Consider the following 11,056-nt stretch of genomic DNA (forward strand, 5'->3'; position numbering starts at 1 on the left):
AAATTAAAATTCGAAAATTTTTTCTAAAGCCTCCAGGGGACTTCGTTTTCGCACGAAAAAATTTTATGTGCCCTTATTGCATCCGGACCCACAATTTCAGTGATTTCTTCGCAGGTCAATGCGCTAACTTTGCTGCTTGACATGTTTATTTTTGTCTGTCTTAGATTTCCAGTACCCCTATCATAAATTGTAAATTCCAGCAAGAGTCTCATAATTCAGCAGCATTGCGAAGATGTCACCATCCGATGTTGATAAAAGAATTTGTTCGTTGGTTGGCGCAGACATAAAACGGTCCTTACTTGTTTTAATGTTTAGTGGTGTATCGACAGAAAAAGTGTATCTTCGAAGTTCAAATATCCGGTCTGGATTCTTATCAGGAAAAAGCCAAATAAATCGAAGTAATACGTTTGCCATAAGGTAAGCAGTCGAACTGCCAACTTAATTCTGCAACAAGAAAGTTATGATTGGATGTTGATCAAAGATTAATTTCGAAACTTTTTCCTGAATATGATGGGTTTTGACACAGATGCTATAAAAAATGAGATTTGTCTCACAAGTTTTCCTGTCATTTCAATGTGGCTGTCCTTCAAAAACTGCAGCATACATTTGACAAGGTAAATCATCGAGTAAGAGGTATGTTCATGGTTGGCATTAAAGATTTAAGGAATAATTTGATACGGTGCCCTTCTGTGTCTGTATCAGGTGTGCCATCAGATATAAATCTGGTGATAAAATAAATCTTAGTTAAAACTAAATTGGTACAGCACGGTACAGTTCAGATCTCGCTACCACCGTCCTTGTAATCTTGTGGCTCTCAGCTGATGAGAGAAAAGAGAAAAAATCATTTATGGAGCGACATGTCGCCTCTCTCGCAACAGCAATGCCGCATCTATTGTTTAAGAGAGCAGTCGACGCGTAGCTCTTTCATTGCTACAGACGAGCTCAACTTGTTTTTTGTTATTATTCACTACATTTTTGGGAATTTTACTTGGATAAATTCCTGAAATTTTAAGTTTAGAATATATTTACTATCAAATCTTGGCGAAGATTCAATGCTTATTGTTTAACACTCTAAAAAAGTTCAGAGAGGTTCCCCTAACTAATGAGTACCTATTTTCAAAAAAATTTGGGCAATATTTCACAAATTTTTGTTGATTTTCCCTATTTAAAATTTGGTAAAATTACCGAAAGTTGAGTTATTATTGTACAATATCATAGGACCTTTTCGCCCCAAAAAAAAATTTCACAGGGTATACTATAAATTAATAATCCGTATGAGGCAGTTAGCCATTTAGTAAACTAATACATTATTGCAACTAGTATTTTTATAGATTCAATCGAAGCGATTCAAACTGGTTCTCACAAAACCACTCTCTGGGATTGTTCTAGTTCTTATTCTTAAGCTCTAGCTCTTATTCCAGGGGCGCATTTTTTAGGTTTACGTCATTCGCCATTTCCTCTTTTACATCACATTTCTGCTAATATCTCTTTCGCTACGCAATTCTCCTGGATACCTTGGTGGCGATATTAATCATCGTGAGCATAAGTGCATTCATGTATTTGCATAGAAGACCTAAAAATCTATGCTTCTGGTTCCAGCCAGCTGCAAAGTGCATCTAGCATCTTTGAGAAATACACAAGGGAGATTAGAGTAGACGTTGATTTGAACAAGTGGTACTGGTATTTTCGAGGAAATTAGGCTCGTGTCTGAAAGCCTCATTTAGGGCACAATCTGTCGGCGTAGAATAAGATACCTGCGATTAAAATCCTTGCCATCCATCTCTTTCCATTATCTTTCTCGCTGTTACCATGTGCTTTAGAACTAATTTGAGTCAACTGTAAAATACCTTAAATACACTGGAAATTTATTTTTAAGGCTTTCGATGTGCAAGCAGAGCAAAATGGTAAAATACGAAGATAAATATCTTCAGCGCTCAGAAATATTTCTTTTCCGTTCTACCATTTTAATATCCTCATTTTCTCTTTCCCGTCTTTTTCTCTGTCTATTTACTACCTTTTAAACATCTTCTTTAGCCCTAGGCTTTCCCGCCTCTACCTCTAACCTTTTCTTTGCTTCTTCTTTGTTTTTACCACACAACTTAGTATACTCCTTCTTTCTTCTCCTTCATTCTGTTCGGCTACTTTTTTATATTCTCTATTTTCTGAATTATTTTCTAAACTCCTTATTTTTCTCTGTACAATCGTCATTCCATCCACTTCCATTACCTTCCTTACTAATTTCTTTTAACTTGTGCACCCTAATCCTCTTTTTATTTTTCCTACTATTTTTTTCATCTCCTCCGCCACATTTCTCTTTCCTATTTTGATATTACTGACCTTTTTCCTAACATGTTCTTTTCCCTCAGTTGACCAATCACCTTTTCCTAATCTTTCTACATTTGCTTCCTTTATATCATTACTTCTATTACTATTCAATACAACATATAATTTCGATAGTTAAAAATATGTTTACTACTGCTCTTAAATTATTAAAGGAATTATTTCACAAGTCAAACATTAAATTTATTTTTTAAAACTCTTCATGCAATTAATTGAGCGAGAGAGAGAGACAGATAGGGGACTCAAAGGATAGAGGATTTAGTGCGAATGAGTTCGGAGAATAGGGACTTTGCGAGAGCAAGGTAAGAGAGATAGAGAGGCTGTAATTATGTTTGAGTTCGAAAGCACTTTATTCTTAAAAAATAGTACAAGTACCGAAAGCGATCAGGGAACTGAAGTTACCCGACTGGAAGCCCGTATTGAAGTGCGTGCCTTCGCTTGCACGCATCCGCTTTTATGTCCGTCAGCCGAGAGGCGGGCCGGTCGGCGATTGGCGTGGTCCTCTCGGCCACTCGCATTGCTGATGGAGGGGCGTAGCGGCTGCCCCGTCCATCCCTACTCTACACGGGGTTGAGCGCGCAGGTCGTTTTCAAACTAGCGACAACATGGCGCGTCGTGCGAAATTTCAAACTACAGATTCAAAGTTTAAAATTTACATAAAGTTACAATACAAATTATCAGTACAAGAAAATAAGCAGATCAAAATATACGTCACAAGGTAAAAATTTAGAACACATAAAACAACAAGATAGAAATATCGCAAGGTAAAATTTAAATTCATAAAATAAAGCGCATATAGAAATGCTATTATAAAATAGAAAAGGTTAACGATTGAAAACTAAATTAATAATATTTACAAGAGTAAAATGCATACAAAATTGATGTTATAACTATGACGGAAAACATAGATTAAAACACATTAATACAAGTAGGATACATAAAAGAATATAGTCAAAAGATTATTAATAAATTAATAAAACCTAAACAAAGCGGGGACTTTAATATTACGTATAAAACACGTTAGGCTGGCGACCGCTGGCCGCTTTCCCAGCTAGAAGAAAGAGAGAAAGAAAAAAGAAAGAGAAATTACGCGGCATGAGTCATGCTCACAAGCCTAGCGCGTGACGAGGAAACCATTTGTCGCAGATGCGCCAGGTGTGTGTTTATGACTCTCTTCTTTCCATGCTGTTATGAGTTCAGAGTGGTTCTCAAACTGTGGAATCATAACAGTTCCACCCCTTACCGAATAGACCTTGCTTAATATCCAAAAACAATTTCTGGGGTGGCTTACAAAGTGAGAGAACACAAGAAAGCGAGTTGCGTTTCGGCGGACTAAATGAGAGTTTTCGGTGCGTTTCGGCAGCCCAATTCGAAAATAAAACAAAAAAGAAAACCACGTGGTAAAACAAAATATATATACAGTGTATAATGCATAGCGGCAGTCCCGTCGAATATTTATAAATTCACCTTACTTGCCTATGATTCCGTTGAGCGTAGGGGCGAGCGTCACGGTAGTTGACGGCATCCCTGCGTCGTAGGTTATAACGCCTCCTGACGCTATCCTGGCACTAGCCTGGCGCTTCTTCATCTTTGTAGTAGTCGGAGAGCTCGCCCGGCTCTTCGTTTTCGACCTCTGCGTACTCGAATGCCTGCCTAGGCATCCGTGCTGCTGCGTGCAAATTCCTGCTTGCGCTGGGCTCCGCGTTTCCGCTTCCAGCGACTTGGTTGCGGACGGCGACCCGTTGATCTCGGCGTGGTTCTCTACTGGCGCCATATTTGGTGTTGTCACCAACGGCTATGGTGACATCTCCGCCGACGCTTTCGGCAATGTCTCCGCTGATGATTACGGCAAGTCATTCTCCTCTGATGCTTTTAGCTGCGTGGAACCCGATCTCCTGACCGGGCGGACGGTCAGCTGTTGATTCGCCGTCCAACTCCTCGACTGATGCTTGTGCCGTCAGTCCCTCTGAGCTGTTGCTAGTGCTTCAGTTGTTGCCTGGGTTTCTTGGGCCCTGGCTTCGGCGGCAGGCGCCCTTCAATTTTCTGGCGTGGCGTCAGAATTTCTCGTCTTGAGAATTGGACACTCTCGATGGAAGTGGCTGTCCGGGCTATTAATACTTCTATTTTGTACTTAGTGCCTTCAGTTGATTTTTAGCACTAAATTATAAATAAATCCTAATTTTTCACATACATTTATACTTATTCCTTACCTGCTGTTAAGAAAATGAGGAAATTTCAACATTTGTATCAAACAAAAATAACATTTAATTTTTAATGAGCCACCTATTTGACGACTTGCCTAAATAAAAAAGTACAGTCTATTAGCTTGTCTGAACACGCTGTTGTTCCGAACTGGCAGGACCTTAAAAATCGATGCACTTCATTTTGCTTATGTTGAAATATATTAATTTTTCCACAAAATAGTAGTGTATTAAAAATAAAGACGAGGGATTTTCAGAAAAGTAGTCAATTTTCTTTAAACAGATTACACTATTCATGAAACTTAGACTTTTCAGTCGGCAAATATGAATTTTTAGCAAAAAGTTAACTTTATACGAAGAAAAATATGTCTCTTACAAAATAAGTGAATTTTAAAACAACGAATTTTTAGAAAAGATGGCGTTTAAACAAAAAAGTTAAAATAATTAAACTTTGGCACAAGTAGTATACTTTTTCTGCAAGTTTACCAATTATGAATTGTAAGTATGGCCCAACCATAACTTCACGGATTTCTTCGCAGCTCAAGGTGCTAACCATACTCCTTGACATGCTTCCTTTTGCCCGTTTTTGATTTGTAGATTTCTTATCATAAATATAAATTCCAGCAAGTGTATAATAATTCTGTAATATTGCGAAGATGTCACCATCCGATGTTGATAAAACAATTTGTTCGTTGGTTGGCGCAGACATAAAATGGCCATTACTTGTTTTGATGTTTAGTTGTTTGACGATAGAAAAAGTGTATCTTCGAAGTTCAAATATTCGTTCTGGATTGTTATCAGGAAAAAGCCGAATAAATCGAAGCTTCTCAAGTCCACATAAACTTTCGTCAGGAGAAGGAAGCCTTGTAGGTGGAGCTAAGAACCTGGAAGAAAGTGCCATGGACCCGCCTGGTGAAGACCTAGACCTTTCACGAGCACGGTGCTCTGCAGGAACAAGAGGCCTTTCAGCTGAGTGATGTATTTCAAAAGTAGAAGAAGATTCGCGGCGGATGGAAAAGAGTTTAAAGAACCATAAGACATATCCTTTTCGTATTCCGATGTGTGAAACGATAAAATCTCTGGAATTGAACTGTATAAAGGGTCAATATCTTTTGCTTCACAAAATGTCTACCATTTTTGTAAAACGCATTCATATTGCTTCTTCATTCCTTTTGTTAGTGATAAAAACATAACATTTTCCATTTCTTCTGAAACCTGCTTCAATTCGAATGCATTTTTGACAACACACTCACAACCACGGTAAATGTCCCCCACATCGGATGCGATTCCCTATTAATCGAAAGGAGCAAATTAATATTCGGTTTCAATTAAACAGGTTCCGATTCAGATAACGACATGTAAATTAGGATCCAGTGATCAGTTACAATGTTCACGGCGCTTTTTTAGGCGTCTCATGACATTCGATATCACGTGGTCATTTTTAAATATTTTTAAACGAAAATTGGTTTAAAAATAGTTATAATGTAGTACCAAGATATACAGTTCAAATTAATTCAAATTAATTGATTAATTAATTAAAATTAATAACCCAGCGTTTTATTCGGCTCTGAAACACTACCCCCGCCCTTTATATACGCTATAACAATAGTGTTATCGACCCTCAGAAGAAAATCCCCAATTTTTAATTGTCCCGCGAAACATTTGAGACCCAGGAAAACAGATATAAGTACGTAACTGAAGTTTGCAACGTTTATAAACAAAAGTAAATAATTGTTTTTTATTTTCTATATTATTTTCAAAGTCCCTAGTTGTTTAAAACTTCGTCAGCTATTAAAAATTATTGGGATCAGACCATTTTTTGTATTACCTGTCACCAGGTGCAAATAATCACTAAAAAGATTTTCGGAGATTCTATAATTTCGTTTATAAACGTTGGAAACTTCAGTCACGTCCATTAGCTCTAGACTATTGATATGTTTTGATCTCTCAGTCTTCATCTAGAGACCATGGGCACGTTTCCCCTTATATGAAGCTCCCCAACCAGTAGGGGATGCATCTGTAAAAATTTCAATACGCGGATTGAAACTCGTAATGGAATTTCTCGTGTTTGGAAAGTTCAACTTCCACTTCAAATTCCACCATTCAATGTCAAATTGTGAAGCATGCACTACAGACATAGTTGCCTAAAAATCATCATTATTTTTTCAAAAGGTTAATACTTTCGCGCATTCGAAAGGACCCCGCACTAAATGTATGGGAAAATGGCTTTCGGTGGATTTAGCTGAAACTTTGTAATTTTTAAGGTTATAAGTGCCGGATAAAATATACGTAAAATAAATCCGAAAAATGGACAGTTTTAGCGCTATGCGGCGCTAAGCGCTCAAGGTCAGTGAATAAAACGAATTACAACAGATTTTGTTACAAAAGCGATGTCAACATAGAAATCACGGTTCAGATCGTGGTCTGTCATATTTTCGCCTACACCGTTGACTCATATAGCGTGCTTCTCAAAACGATCAAACGCTAAGCGCCCAAGATTTTAACTTGACTAATTCATCACTTTTTTAAAGGCAGAAATGGTACCCAAAGCAACATTATTAACTAGTGCGTACATTCTGATAATAACATTGTACTGTTCTCAAAAGTCCCGAACGCTAAACGCTCAAGGTCAGTGAATAAAACAAATAACAGATTTTGTTACAAAAGGGATGTCAACATAGAAATCACGGTTCAGATCGTGGTCTGTCATATTTTCGCCTACACCGTTGACTCATATAGTGCGCTTCGCAAAACGATCAAACGCTAAGCGCCCAAGATTTTAACTTGACTAATTCATCACTTTTTTAAAGGCAGAAATGGTACCCAAAGTTATTAGTAACTAGTACGCACATTCCGATAATGACAGTGTACCCTTCGCAAGAGGGGCGAACGCTAAGCAACCATGATCAGCGAAAAGAACCAATCCCAGCAGCTTTTGCGAAATATTAAACTATTTCTAGCTCTTGATTCGGGTTCGCTTGTTCACCTCTATTAGCCGCATCTACAATCCTTTGTAGCAAGGAAGTTTGAGGATACTTTACGTGTTGCTGGTCCCTGACTTACATGTGCAGTATTAACCGAGAAGCGTTTCGTTATTGTCTGGTCCTATGTCATCGATCTCATTGAACGCTATCCACAGCTGGTACCTTGTCGCATTTTGAAAACGAGAAAATACTAGTACTCTGATCAAACCAGGTTCATTAAGTCGCGTATCTAGTCGTAACCTGTCATCTTCTTCTCGTTGCAGCTTGTCTTAAACGTAAGATAGAACGAGTTCTACTTGATACACGCCAATTGTTATGTCGCGTATTTCTTCCAATGTAAAGCGAGAAAATTGTGGTACTTAAAGTTCATGCAGGCGATTACAATTTGCATTTCCGTAGTGCATATTGTCCACTTCTACGCGCGCTTGCACAATATTTTGCTCACGAGCTATCGCTATATATTCTCTTGCAAGCTCTGCTGTAGCGCCCTGCAACTCGATAAAAGGATGGTATCGATTAATTATGGCACCAGCAATACAAGAGACGCCCCTTATATTGTGTACATGGGCCATCGGAATGGTTTTCTCGAAGAACTTGAAAATGAACTTTATGTGGCTATTTCTGGATTCCACTATCCATCTAGATTTCATTATTAGCCGAGCTTCGTTTGCTTCTTCCGTTACCAATCGACTCTGTCCTTCTTGGAGAAATGGTGGTATCTTGGACACAAATCCTAAGCATTCTAAAAGTGGTTGGGCATCTCTATATCCACGGTCCTCTATAAAAATATCACCAATGTCGAAAAATTCTCTCATATTTTCCACATCTCTTTCAAATTCGTTAATGGGCATTTCTGCGTCATTGTTTCGCGAGTCAGAAAAATATGGTCCTTGTATTTCAAGTATGTATACGTCTGGAGCAACAATGAGAGCAGGTTTTACCAAGTGACGTCCTTTATGTTTGCAGAATGACTGTCGAAGTACGCGAAAGTTACTGCTCTTCTGCATGTAAGCATAAGTTCCATCGATGATAGCAATAGCTCTGGGAATTTCTGATTGTGGATTATAAAGTTCATTGGCGAATGATGTCACGTGTCTTTTAAAGAATTCCTCTCTGCTTATCGCATTAAATCCAATGTTATCAGGCACAAATCGCTGCATTAAATACTCTCTTACAGTAGAAACGGCCATGCTTGTAGCTGGCCGGATCGAATAATGAAAAATCACTTTCAGAAATTCATCAGAAAGATCTTGACGCATTTTGCAAAGGAAAGTCAGCAGATCTTTTTTCCTCACGTATCTGGCACCATGTCCATGTAACTGCGGAATAGGATCACAAAATGCATACAATTCTCTAAATTGTTACTTTGTTACAGGAGCAATAGCTTCGAACTCTTCATCAGTGAAACTATCCTCATTATTGAACGCCGCGGCCGCATGAACATTTGCTTCGTCACGTAGTTGCTCCAAAAAGAGAAGTAACTGCTGTCCCGGTCTTAAACAGCCTTGGTCACGTTGGAGCTCCTCTATCTCATTGTTAATCAATTGATTGCAATTGAGACATTACAATGTTTTGCCGATCAGGATTATTATTTCCATCAATTCGAGCCATTTGTCCTGGTTGATAGACTCTATCGCACACATAGCAATTAACTCAAACTCTGAATGCCATTTTTTAAACAATAAGAGAAAAAAGCTCTCATGGTCTTGAACAGCAGAGGAATGTATTAATAAAACGAAAGAAAAATTCAGAAACAACAAAATAAAATAAATAAAATTACTATCGGCTCTCGAGACCTTTCACAAAAGAAATAACAAGCATACCATCCTCAATGGAAATAATAAGTGAATGCTGTTTAATATATATATATATATGTGTGTGTGTGTGTTTAATATAATAATAAGTGAATGCCGAAGTTTCAACTTTTTTTAAGTCATTAGGCCTAATTTCAGTTCGTCGCTTATTCTGATGTCGTCCGCTTTTTGCTTTAAAAAGTGACAGTCGTTCATCATGCAGCATTCAATCATTATCTCCATCGGCGACGGTATGTTTATCTGTCATTTCTTTTGTGAAAGGCCTTTGAAAAAGTGATTTATTAGTCAAGTTCAAATCTTCTGCGCTTAGCGTTTGCCCGTTCTGAGAAGCGCGCTATATGAGTCAATGGTGTTGACTCATATTCTCATTAGTTTGGCTAAACATGTTACTGACCACTTCTTGATGCGTGTTTCATATACAGACATCGCATGTGTCGCTAAAGCTACTAAGATTGGTTCTATTCGCTGATCATGGGCGCTTAGCGTTCGGCCTTCTGACGAAGGGTACACTGTTATTATCGATGTTCGCACTAGTTAATAATGTTACTTTGGGTAACATTTCTGCCTTTAAAGAAGTAATTAATTAGTCAAGTTCAAATCTTAAGCGCTTAGCGTTTGATCGTTTCGAGAAGCGCGTAATATAACTCATTGGTTTGGCTAAACATATTACTGACTACTTTCTGATGCGTGATTCTTATAGTGACATCGCTTTTATCGCTAAAGTCACTAGGATTGGTGTTATTCGCTGATCTTGAACGCTTAGCGTTTATACCTCTTGCGAAGGGTAGAATGTTATTATCGGTATATGCGCACTAGTTAATAATGTTACTTTGGGTACCATTTCTGCCTTTAAAGAAGTAATTAATTAGTCAAGTTAAAATCTTGATCGCTTAGCGTTTGATCGTGGGGATTGAGATTGTGGGGATCCAAGATAAGCAATTTTTAAGTACAGGAAATTCTCGTGCTAAAATTCTATCTGGATTTATTTTCTCACCAATCCCTTCCAATTCTTGCGCCTGAAGAGAATTGTTGGTATTTAAGCTTTGAATATTGAAACCTTGTACAACATACTTTGTTTCATCTATTTTATTACCTGAGGACGATTCTTTTCTTAAATCTGCCTGGAACTGACCTATATCTTGCGTATCATCACGCTTAATCGTTACATTCTTAACTAAAAACTGCACCGCCTCTCATAATTCCTGAGTCTGGTCTTTATTTATTGGAGCATCCTATTCACTATCAGTCTAACTACTACTTTACGCGGCCTTTTTATCATTTCATCTTCACTTTCCGTATAAGATTTATTCCTTTTTCCATTTTACTCACTTAAATGTAAACTTTTGCAACTTGTGTGATCACACCGTGAAACATCTTCAAAAAATGAGCATCAAGCAGAACAGAGACGTAATAAGGGACCAGCTATAGATTTTTGTTTCTTAAATTTGAAAAGTATGGCGCTAGTGTACACCGTCAGGGATACTACATGATAATCTCGAAGGTAGAGGCGCGAAATAGAATTCAAATGTTTTAGGGGATTTCAGGGTTTTCATTGAATTTTAGAAATTTCTACAGGTTCAAAAATATTCAAAAGGTGTCACTGTATTTCTACATGTAGACGGAGAGCTGGCTACATAAAAAATCCGTCATCAGGTACATGGACAATTTTTACCTGAAAAGGATCTATTGTTACAGCCGATGAATGAATCATCGGTCT

The sequence above is a fragment of the Belonocnema kinseyi genome, chromosome 10 (genome assembly GCF_010883055.1).
Source record: "Belonocnema kinseyi isolate 2016_QV_RU_SX_M_011 chromosome 10, B_treatae_v1, whole genome shotgun sequence".
Taxonomy (NCBI): domain Eukaryota; kingdom Metazoa; phylum Arthropoda; class Insecta; order Hymenoptera; family Cynipidae; genus Belonocnema; species Belonocnema kinseyi.